The sequence below is a fragment of the Ambystoma mexicanum genome, chromosome 5p, assembly GCF_040938575.1.
Source record: "Ambystoma mexicanum isolate Mex_15411 chromosome 5p, UKY_AmexF1_1, whole genome shotgun sequence".
NCBI lineage: Eukaryota > Metazoa > Chordata > Amphibia > Caudata > Ambystomatidae > Ambystoma > Ambystoma mexicanum.
Window position 1 is genome coordinate 230,529,100 of NC_090930.1, and position 12,430 is coordinate 230,541,529.

The following is a 12,430-nucleotide window of genomic DNA, read 5'->3' on the forward strand; positions in this document are numbered from 1 at the left end:
AAGAAGGAGTGGAGAAGGAAGGAAGAAACAGTGAAAGGGAAAGCTTAGATAAACTATACATCACCCGGACCAACACAGACTCACCATGGATCAGTAGGAGAAAGGATGAGCTGGAGAGAAGTGAGGAGGGAGAGCAAGGAATAGCGGAAAGACAGACGCATGAGGCCGCACCATCCCCATCCCCATCACGCCCTCCCCCATCGCACCCTACATGCTCAACCACCTCACGCTCGTTACGCACAATAAAACTCGCGCCCTTCACAGACGAACTGACACCCTATGCATGTCGGCTTAGAGACCTCCCTAGACGCAGGCAGGAAAGACGAATACACATGCCCACATTAAATACAGGAAATGATGGAAGAAGGGGAAAAGATGGAGAAGAAAGAGTTACGAGCAGGGGAAATATGGACGAAATTGACGATGTAGAAGAAAGGGAAGAGGAGGAACGGTGTGAGGACTCGATATTATGGAACACAAAGGGTAAAACGAGACATAACTTAATGCCACTTCTGGAGAGAGGAGGGGTTAGACCACAGTATGTCCCTTGGAAGCATACAGACAAAGAAAATATAAAATGCAGGCTCCCATCATTAAGTGGAGGTGCGGGTAAGTGGATATATGAAATGGAAAAACACACCGCAGGACAGAAACTGGCAGTAGGAGATGTAAAGGGCCTTCTAATATCGATATTAGGGGATACAGCGGATGACATTTGGAAGAGAGCGGGATTCCCTGGGGTAACAATAACAAACACATCGCATGATGGGGCACCATTCGCAAACTGCAGACATGCACTATGGCAGGCACTGAGGGTACAGTACCCAGACACATCAGACATAGGAGCAATTACCTCCCGCAAAATACGTGAGAATGAAGATCCTGTTGATTATATCCAGGAAATCCAAGAGAAGTGGCGCATGGAAACTAGAGAACAATGGGATAAAACACCAGCAATATTTTATCATATACTAGTACAAGGGCTCCCAGAAGGAGTTCAGAAACAACTAAAGAAAGTAGTGGGAATGGAAGCAAAACCATGGCCAGAAATACAACTGACTATAGTGCATCATTGCAGGACATGGCAAGGACAAATGAAACAAAAGGAAGAGGACAGGAAAACGGAAGAGGCTAAACTAGTACAGAAAAAGCTTACTAAATACACAATGGAAGGGGCACTAATAACTACGCCTACAACAATGACCCAAAGCCCCACACAAGTAGTGGCTGCACAAGATTCTTCCCAAATACCACCTTCACAGACTATAACACAACAGGCACTGCCACTCCAACCATACACGACCAACATGGGAGGAGGACACCCAATGCAAGAAGCTGGGTATTATAATTATAACAGGGGGAGAGGAGGAATTATGAGAGGGAGAGGATACGGATATAACACCCAACAGCAGGTGGGAGGACTTAGAAATTCCTACCCCACAGGGCAACCAGTATACCAGGACAACACAGGGAGCTTTCCATGGCAGAGTAGGGAACCACCGGTGTGTTGGAGTTGTGGACTATTAGGTCACATGTCACGCACGTGTAGAGTTAGACCAGGAACACCATCATGGAGTGAACAGGGACAACCAAGGCCCTCACAGGAACAGCAGGGCATACAGCAACAGCAGACGTTGCAACAGGGAAATGAACAACAACAACTAATAACACAACAACAGCCACAGACATATTCACTGCCACAACAACAGGTAGCGATAACACAACAACCCCAAGCACAACAAACTCAACTGGGAAGGGTGACGGTCTTGGGACACAACCCTTACACAGGAAATGGCCAATCATTGTACCCTCAATAGGACAGCCCACAGACGGCCTTGGTGTGTCCCATCCTGTCAGTAACACCTAATAGTGCGGAGGAACCACGCATAGAGGTAACGATAGGTGACAAAAAATTATCATTCCTTGTTGACACCGGGGCGACCCAGTCTTGCATAAGGGAAGGTAAATTTAAGATGTCAGGCGAAGCCATGAACACCCAAGGATTCTCTGGGGCTAGAGGGTTGGTTCCCTTTACTGATAACATTCCCTTATCTATTGGAGATTATGACATGTCAGTTCCACTTCTATATTATAGTGCCTCACCAGTAAATATACTGGGGAGAGACATAATGAACAGGTTGAATATGACGATCTCCTTTACTGAGGACGGCATAATTTGCTCTACTCCAGGGATTAACATGCTCACAGCACGACAGATTATGCAAGCATACTGCGGACAGACAGCGATTAGGGCGGAGCCAGTAGATGGCGAACTATTCCAGTATGGAACAGATATGGCATTTGCATGGATGCCAGGGATAGAAGGGAAAATATGGAGGAGGCCAGCAGCCTATCTGTTCAGACCAGAAACACCTGTTAATGAACCAGAAGGAAAGGTGGTTCTAATGGACATTGAGAGCATTATTGCAACAGCTGATTACATTGCTGTACATGCCCAAGACAGAGAAGGAAGAGCATGGAGGGCAGTGATAGCATTAGCAGAAGGATGTAGGCTCACCCAGGTGTCAGATGAGGAGCTGTTCTCAGAAGAAAAGGAGGAAGGTGAAATGGTGTTTATGATGAGTGTGGAAATATGGCTAAAAGTGGCTTACAAACAAGTAGCACAGAAAATTGCAATGGCACTTGAGCCACCCGCATGCACCCCAGTCCCCTTCTTTAAGGAGGATATGTCAAAGGTACCCAAATCATTGTGGACTACTAGCCCCTATGATGTGGGGTGCATAAAAAGTATAGGGGGAGTAAGGATAAAATTGAAAAAAGGTGCAATACTCCCCAGAGTGAAACAGTACCCACTATCAAAAGAGGCAGATGAGGGCATATATGAAACCATAACGGCCCTTATAAATAATGGCATATTGGTCCCCTCAGAATCACCATGTAACACGGCTGTATACCCAGTGCGCAAGGCTAAAGGGGGGTCTTGGCGCTTCATACAGGACCTCAGGCCCTTAAACAACATAGTAGAAGCAGAATATCCCATAGCAGCAAACCCGGCCACAATATTGTGTGGCATTCCAGCAGAAGCATCACGATTTACAGTGATCGACCTTAAAAATGCTTTTTTCTCAATACCATTGCACCCAGACTCACAAGATCTGACGAGCTTCACTTACAGAAACACAAAGTGGAAGCACACCAGATTGCCACAAGGGTATTGCGAATCACCCTCAATTTTCAATAGAGTAATACAGATGGATTTGGGTAACATTGAAGTGGAAAGCACAGAGTTGCAATATGTGGATAACATAATAATTTGCAGTACAAACGAAAGAACATGCAGAGAGGACTCCTTAAAGATGTTGACAATATTGGCTGAAAAAGGTTACAAGGTAGACATGGAAAAGATACAGTACTGTCAAGAACAGGTACTTTACATTGGTCAGCTTATATCCCAACATGGAAGAAAGATTGCACCACAAAGAGCACAGGCCATTTCAAACACTCCAATGCCACAAACAGTGAGGGAACTGCAGCAGTTCCTGGGGCTGTGCAACTACTGTAGAGCATGGGTATTTGATTACAGTTCGTACATAGGACCCCTGCTTGAGGCGTTAAGGGAAGCTAATAAAGGGGAGAAAAAGCTGGGGTGGATGATGGAAATGAAAGAGGCTTTTGATGAATTAAAAGATGCGATATCAACTGCTCCGGTACTGGCATCCCCAGACTATGAGCGACAATTTTTTATATTTTCACATTGCGACTCAGCAGTAATGAAAGCAGTGTTGGCTCAAAAAACGAGCATGGGCTACAAACCAGTAGCATTTTACAGCGGCCACTTAGATCCTGTGATGTTAGGTCACTTCCCTTGCGAACAAGGTCTCGCCGCAGCTGCTTTTGCGGTAGAGAAAGCGTCAGCAATCACCATGGGGTGCCCAACTACACTGTTTGTGGAACATGCACTATTTGTGATATTGAATAAACCTAAGTCCACCCTAACCACGCAAAGAGCATCAGGTTATGAGATCATTTTATCCAGAGCTGAACTATCAATTGTTAGATGTAGCACGGTCAATCCTGCAAGGTTCTTAGCAGAAGTAATTGAGGAGGGAGATTATGCCCACGACTGTACGCAAATAACTAAAATGTACTCAGGTACTAGAAAGGTAGAAGAAAACGCACTAGAGGGAGGTGAGCTCCTGTTTATTGATGGGTCATCAACTATCGATCAAAGGGATGGTATAAGGAGGACTGGGGCAGCAGTGGTAAAAATGATGGAGGTACCGGTGTGTGTGGCCATGAAATGTGTACAATTACCACAGCATTACTCCGCTCAAGCAGCGGAATTAGTTGCATTGATCTTGGCGTTGAAGGAAAGCTTTGACAAACGAGTGACCATATACTCCGATAGCGCATATGTTACATCCACTGTCCACTCAGGGCTGTCGAAATGGAGAAGAAGAGGGTTTAGGAGAGCTGATGGCACTCCAGTGCAACATGCCCTCTTATTGGCTGAACTAATTGAAGTAATAAATGACCCCCAAGAATTAGCTTTAGTAAAATGCACCGCACACACCAATGGTGAAGACCACATCTCGAAAGGGAATGCAGCAGCAGACGCACATGCGAAGTATGCTGCATACTTTGGTGAGATATGGAACCCCCCAGAGTCACAGAGAGGGAGAGGGAGGGGAATGGCTAAGGAGATGTTGATAAGAGAAGGGTACACCCATCTCCCAGCCACACAGATTATGGAGCTACAAGCGGCTGCACCAATGGCCGAAAAAGAAATATGGGTAAAAAGAGGATGCACAATGTCACCAACCGACGCACTATGGCGCCAGGGTGGCACTGGAAAGGTTGTAATACCATTGGCACTTTTGAACACCGCCCTGAGCCAACTACATTATCCAGCCCACACAGGCAAGGAAGTAATTGCAGCACGAATTAGGGAAGACTGGTTTTGCCCCGAGTTAAATTCTCATGTGTCAAATTTTATCAGCAAATGTCTCACATGTCAACAGTTTACGGCCGGCCATACTCTAAAGGTGATAAGAGGTACTATACCCCGGCCAGAGGGACCTTTCCGGCATCTCCATATTGACTATGTTGATATGATCAACATATGTCAAGGAAATAGGTATATGATTGTAGTAGTATGCCCATTCTCGAGGTGGATTGAAGCATGGCCCTGTTCACACCCAGATGCATTTAGAGCAGCTAAATTCCTAGTGAGGGAGGTCTTCCCCAGGTGGGGAGTGTGCGAGGTGTTAAGGTCAGACAATGGCCCACATTTCGCAAACAAAATGTTCCAGCATATCACATCCTTGCTGAACATCAAGCATAAATTTGCATGTGCATACCACCCACAGGCCAACGGTATATGTGAAAGCCTAAATGGCCTATTAAAGGAGGCAATTGCAAAGATACAGCAAACAACAAAGAAGAGTTGGTTATATTGCCTTCCATTAGCCCTATTTGAGCTAAGGAATAGACCAGGGTCCGACCACCACCTCACCCCTCACGAGGTGGTTACCGGACATCAAATGCGCCTTCCCCTAACGCCAACATCAAGAGCATTTACCGACCACGAGAGTAGTGCGAGTGTTCTTGGTGATGAAATGTACCAATATGTGTCTTCTTTGATTACTAGTGTAGTGTTTGTTTCTCAACAGCTCGAGCGCACGCGGGGCGGGTCTAACAGCAATCAACAAGAAGACGTGGATAAAGAATTGGAAAAGGAAAGACTGTGTAAAGTTGCTAAAGGTGACCATGTACTACTTCGTAATTTCAACAGGAAGTGGAACAGTCCACGATTCACTGGCCCCCATCTGGTAGAGGAGGTATCAACGAGAGCAGTAAAGCTACAGGACAAGCGTGCCTGGAACCACCTACACGATGTAAAGATCTACAAACTCCAGACCCGCCCCAGCGCCACCGACAGGTCCATTGGGAGAACAACAACAACATCACCAACGGAGGAAGAGAGTTCTACCATAGCTAACGGCCTAAGTGTTCCCATACCCTGTCACTCCCCAGATTCCCCAGAGACAATAACTGAAGAAGAAAGGGGTGATCCCCATACTGCCCACCCCATGGTCACACGCTCAAAGAGTAAAGATACTTCCGCCAGTTGAGCCCAAACCCCCTGCCCATTGACCCCTACCCCCACTGCAGGAATAACTGAACTGCAGGACATTGTCTTGCACACGTACACATGTAAACACGTGAATGCTCTCTTTTCTTTTCTCTCGCACATGCAGGAACTGCTTATTATTGTACTGCTAAGAAAATAGATAACTAACAAATTCACTGCCCAGGAGTAGATGGTACCCTCAGACGATAATTACCCAGAAGAACTGTCACACCAATTTGTATATGAAATAAAAAGGCCAACGTACCTGAAAAGAAGAAGGGTACGTGTCTACTACACAGCATTCCTCTTGGCCATAGAATATTCAATGCCCCATCTCCACCCATACTTGCCTGTCCTAAGAGATAGATCGCTTAGATTAGCGTGGGAACAGCTCTTCGCCTGGGCACTGAATGACTATTTGATAGGGAGAGCTTAAAAAACAACAACTAACATTTAATAACCAGCATATTGAGAATTTTCAGGCGGGCAACTTTAACGTCGCAAGAATACGCTGCCGGACTGCAGCAAGGTAAGAGCAAAATGCCGGTGAAATTAGCATGTGTAATAAAAATAATAGGGATTTTGATGATCACCGGGTTCTTGGCTGCCTCTGTATGGCAGTACAGCTATGCTATCAATCTTATTGCTGTACCCAAACCTAATACACCCCCATCCCCAGCTGCAACAGGTATTACGTCAGGTGATACTAGTAAAATAGCACACAAGCAAAATAGAGTTCAACGCAGCACATACTCAGATAATAAAGGTATTGACAATTATATACAAGATTCAGCACACATCTCAAACAACATATGGTACCAACACATGACCCGCATCGGTAAGCAGACAACAGAAGACAGCTGCTACGTTTGCTCATTAATACCATACGCCATGAGTGCTTCTCGAACATTCGTTGCCACAGAAATAGATGAAAAGACAGCACGATGCATAATATACTTGGCACTGTTCCAAACGAAAGGAAGATTTCAAGGGACAGTGGTGCATCTGGTGTGGAAAACACGAGACTCATACCCATATGAAAACAATTTCCTCAAGACGTATTTGAGTTACCACAAGAGCAGTTTACATGCTGAAGCAATCAGATACATAACAAGTGGTCCTGAAAAAGGGGAAACAAAGAAAGTAACACTGAAGTATTTACCATGTGATTGGTACGCCACTGAAGTTCCTGGTAAACCAGGATGTTGGGAGAGGCCACTGGTGATGATAACAGGGAAGGTGTACATGGACAACAAATGGGAGATAGGAGTGATTGGCAGCAACATGATAACAAAAGAAACTATTTCAACTATCGATGCACACAACCACAGATGTTGGACGACTTGGATCAAGTATGTGCCCATGCTCACGTGGATAGAGACGGATGAAGACCCAATAACAATACTGCAGCTGACTGCGCCTAAGGTATGCTACCAACATAAAGGAGAGGTGGACGTAGGATACAACACCAACTGTGCAAGCGTGATGGAGTTACCTGAGGGGGGAGCAGGAACAGCAGTGATAATGGACCATTACTGGGCCTGTGGAGAAAAGGCATACCACACACTGCCCCCTCTGTGGAATGGTGTATGCACGATGGTGCACGTCAATGTACCATCACTAGTGGTACCCCAGAAGCAGGTGAATGTGGCAAACTTTCCCAAAATGGATGAAGGGGACAAGAGGAAGAAGAGATCTGCACCACCTCAGGAGGGGCCAGGGAACAGGAACAACAGCAATAATACTGTCCTAAATAGAAGGAAAAGACAAGGAGAACCTCTGACAGGAAATTACCTATGGGGAAGGTCGGAAACGGCACTCACTTCAATTCCGCCAGAACACAGACTATTCAGCAGAGCAGCAATGTTCTTCTCCTCAATAATACATCCGGGACTGCAGGCTTACGCAAACGCAAAATGGCTCCAGATAACTAGATGGGAACTAATGATGACCATCAATTCTACAGTAAATGGATTTAACGCAATAAAAGAGGAGCTGCGAGCTACAAGGATGGTAGCACTTCAGAACAGATATGTATTGGACCTCCTCACAGCCATGGAAGGAGGAGTCTGCGCAAAGATAGGACAATCATGCTGCACGTTCATTCCTGCCAACGATGCTGACAACGGTACACTGACAGAAGCAGTTTCACAATTGGCCCAGCTGCACTCCAAAATGATGGATGAAAGTAAAGGTGTGAAAACGGATGAGAGCTGGTTTTCAATATTATGGTCATGGATGCCATCTTGGCTGTCAGATGGACTGAAAATTATAGTTGGTTGTACTATTTTGGCTGGAGCTACACTGATCATAATAAGATTTTGGAAGGCCCGGAAGGCACGCACCACTGACGAGTTGCTTGAAATGGTCGGTATGCACCCCTTGATGCCAGCAGAGGACGGCCAACACACGGGCACAATCATACAAGAGAGAGAGAAGTTGCGCAACCAGATCATCACCAACCACCTGGACCCACCATCTGTGAAGATCGAGAACCCAAGAAACCCCAGGAGTTACATAGGGAAATGGGTATACTGTACTCCTGGAGGAACCTGTGAATATATGTATTGGTCATTTGAAGATCATGTGAATCACTATGGACATTTAGGAGGAATAACTAAGATATGGAGAGTAAGAGGAGATAACGAAAAGGATATGTTTGTCGACCAGAGGGGGGACTGAAGTGGGAGAATGGAAGACCAGGCTCCCATCCTTCCTCTCTCGCGCCTGGCCTAAAGGATCACGGCCCAGGCACCCGCCACGAGAAGAGTTTGCCCAACTACCAGACGACCAAATACCCTGGTACAGGAACATACGGATGTGTCCATCTGCCTGCCCAGCAGCCCGCCCTGTCCATGCCGACACCTGCGGCACGGATCAACTAGACTAAAACCTACACGTCGTTAGAGTTGCCATGACGACCTAGCCAACGGTCAGCACACCTGTGCAAATATACACACCGGACACTCCCGCACCAATCTACACGAAGAATATACTCAGTGCTATGACGTAGGCGACAGACATACTCACGGACGTGCATCTTTATTATTTTCCACATAGGCTCTCAACATGCAGAAACGCAAGACGCATCATGAACCCATCTAAAGAGCTTGCTTACTCTTCTCCTAAAACCAGGTGCCATAATGAGAAATATAACGAAGACACGATACTGGGGATAAGACAATATGATACTATAACCTAAAGCGCCTGTGCACCAAACGGTTCCACCTATACACCAGGCCTAAGTAGGCCACAAGCAAGAGCTTCCATGGACGTTAAAAGAACAAGAGTCAGGTTGCTGATCCTGCAGAATGAGCCCGGCGAAAGCAGACAGCCAAGGTCGCAATGTTGCAAACCCACATTCCGAAAGCGAACAATCAAGGGCACGATGTTGCAACCTCGCACGCCGCACACCAACATCAAAGTCACACCTGCAAATTAAACCAGGCACACAGTGGAAAAACAATATTAATTGTGCAGAATTCTGTCTCAAACACGGTCCCACCTCACGTGACCAAGCCGAACCTGACAGGATGCCAAGGCCAGAAAAGGCGTCTGGATCCCTCGTTACAAGACACAGGCAGATACAATTAAAAGGCTCAATGGACATCTGCGACAGTGGGAGTAGTCGGCCTTCCAGCTTATGAATAAGTCCTCACATTGTCTGCACGTACTCATAGTGAAACATTGTTGCAAATGACAGCTGCACCGAGAGCTGGGAACAGCGATGGTCCCAGACTGGGAGGCTCGCGAGCGCACCAATCAGAACAAGGGGCTCTTATCACTGACGCCATTAACATTAACCAATCATCAGGGGTCTTCATGTAACAGTTCTCATGTATCTAATTGTAGGGACAACCCATATATATCACCTGACTAACCCTTGACCACTAACATTGTTCTCTATACGTATGCTATACTAACCCTACCACTCGAGCAACCAATTAAGAGTGGCGATAGGTTTTTTGCTAACTTTCCAATGTGACGCAAGTAGCGCGTCATACTGAGGTAAAAAGGGCCTGCGAGCCCCACGATTGTGTGTGTGTCAGGACGGACGCGTACGATCCTTGACCCATCCCTGTCGTTTTTGTCTAATAAACAGCAGAGTCACATTGCTTCTTGCGTGTGTCTCATACTCTATCTCTTTTGGGATATACGGGAGGAGTTGGGGCCTCCCTGCCCGGAGGTCTGCGGACGGCCCGGCCGACCCCGGCAGAATTTCCCCCCCGACAACGGGCAGAGGTGCACTCAGCCCGCCAGGAGACTAACGCTCTCAAAAGAGAACTGATCCTATCCAAGGAAAGAACAGATGACCTAGCCAAAAGGTTATTACAGGCCCAGGCAGGGCACACTCCTTTACCTAATTCCGGAGACATTTCCACATCAATGGGTTTGAATAACCCGGTACAAATCAATCTACCTGGACACATGCCTTTGGCCCCGCCTGAACGTTTTGCGGGGGATCCCAAGAAATATGCCGTCTTTATGAACCAATGTCGTTTACACTTTCTATGCAGACCCGGAGCCTTCCCTAACGACCAGACCAAGGTAGCCTTTATACTATCTTACCTCAGTGGCAGTGCTGCCGATTGGTCTATTCCATTGGTAAATCAGGATGATCCCATTCTCCAGAATTTTCAGGGCTTCCAGGCCAGCATGGAAAGATTGTTCGCTCGACACTCTCAAGGACAGGCCCTTGATAACGAACTGCTATCCTTACGACAAGGTAATCAGGATCTTCTGCCCTACATTGCCACCTTTAACAGACTGGTTGTGGAAACTGGATGGGCAGAAAACAAAAGGATCACATTGTTTCATCGAGGCCTGCGCGGAGAACTTAAGGATGTTCTAGCTCAGATATTAAACCCACCCCAGGTCTGCGCAGACTACATAGACTTGGTGGTTCAACTTGATCACAGACTTCAAAACAGAAAAGCAGATTGGTTCAAGTACGAAACCCGAATACTGATCAAAACCCACGCTAACTCCAAGAGTACCGACGTATCCGAACCTATTCAAATCGGTAGTGTTAAAGGACCATTAACGCAGAAAGAACGAGAGAGAAGGCGGCAAATGCAACTTTGTCTGTATTGCGGGACTTCCGGTCACTTTCTTCGGAATTGTGCAGTTAAACCACCTAAGAAGGTGGTTGGAGCTACTGATGACGAATTATTGACACCTGATTCGGGAAACGACCTAGCCCGACAAGCGTAGGGGTCCGCTTGCCGAGCTTGAAAACTAACTCTTTGAACTCGCATTTTGTCATGCCAATGGTGCTCGTGGACCCAAAACAGCCTCAGCAGTTGCATGCTATAAAAGCATACATCGACAGTGGAGCTATTGGAAATTTCATAGACCGTGAATTGGCTTCGAGGATTAAGCTTCCTCTCCGCCCGAAAGTAACCCAAGATGTCATTACTACAGTAGATGGAACCGAAATAGCCTCAGGGCCTGTAACGCATTCCACTGTTGAAGTGACTCTGGTGGGTCAGGACGGACATCGGGAAGCAATCGTGTTTGATGTGATCAAGGCCCCACGATTTCAAGTAATTCTTGGAATTCCTTGGTTAGAAACACATAATCCCAGAATTGACTGGCGAGCAAAGAAGATAAGTTTTCCTGATTGTGAACCAACTTGTTATCCAAGAAATCCAGCTATGGGTCTAGCCTCAGCAACTTCCACCCCTGTACAGTTACCGTCAGAATACCAAGAATTCCAAGACGTTTTTCAGAAAGAACAGGCTAACACGTTACCTCCCCATCGGTCTTATGATTGCCAAATCGATCTGGTACCCAATGCTCAACTACCTTCTAGTAGGATTTATGCTCTTACGGAACCTGAGAACCTGCATTTGCGTCAGTATTTAGATCAGTACTTAGCCAATGGTTTTATTCACCCGTCCAAGTCTCCTGTCTCTTCAGCTCTGTTCTTCGTGCCGAAAAAAGAGGGCGACCTTAGAACGTGTATAGACTATCGCGCCCTAAATCAAATAACGATTAAGAATCGTTATCCTCTGCCCTTGATCCCTGAGCTTATCGACCAGGTGAAAGACGCTTGTGTGTACACCAAGTTAGATCTCCGAGGAGCTTATCACCTGGTGCGTATAAAAGAAGGCGACGAATGGAAGACTGCATTCCGCACCAAGTTTGGGCTCTTCGAATATCAGGTGATGCCCTTCGGTTTGTGCAATGCACCTGCCGCCTTTCAGTACTTTATGAATGATGTTCTTCGGGAACTTATCGATGTCTGTGTCATTGTTTACATTGACGACATCCTGGTGTACTCTTCTTCAGAATCTGATCACAGAAAACATGTTAGGGCAGGTCTTGAGAAAT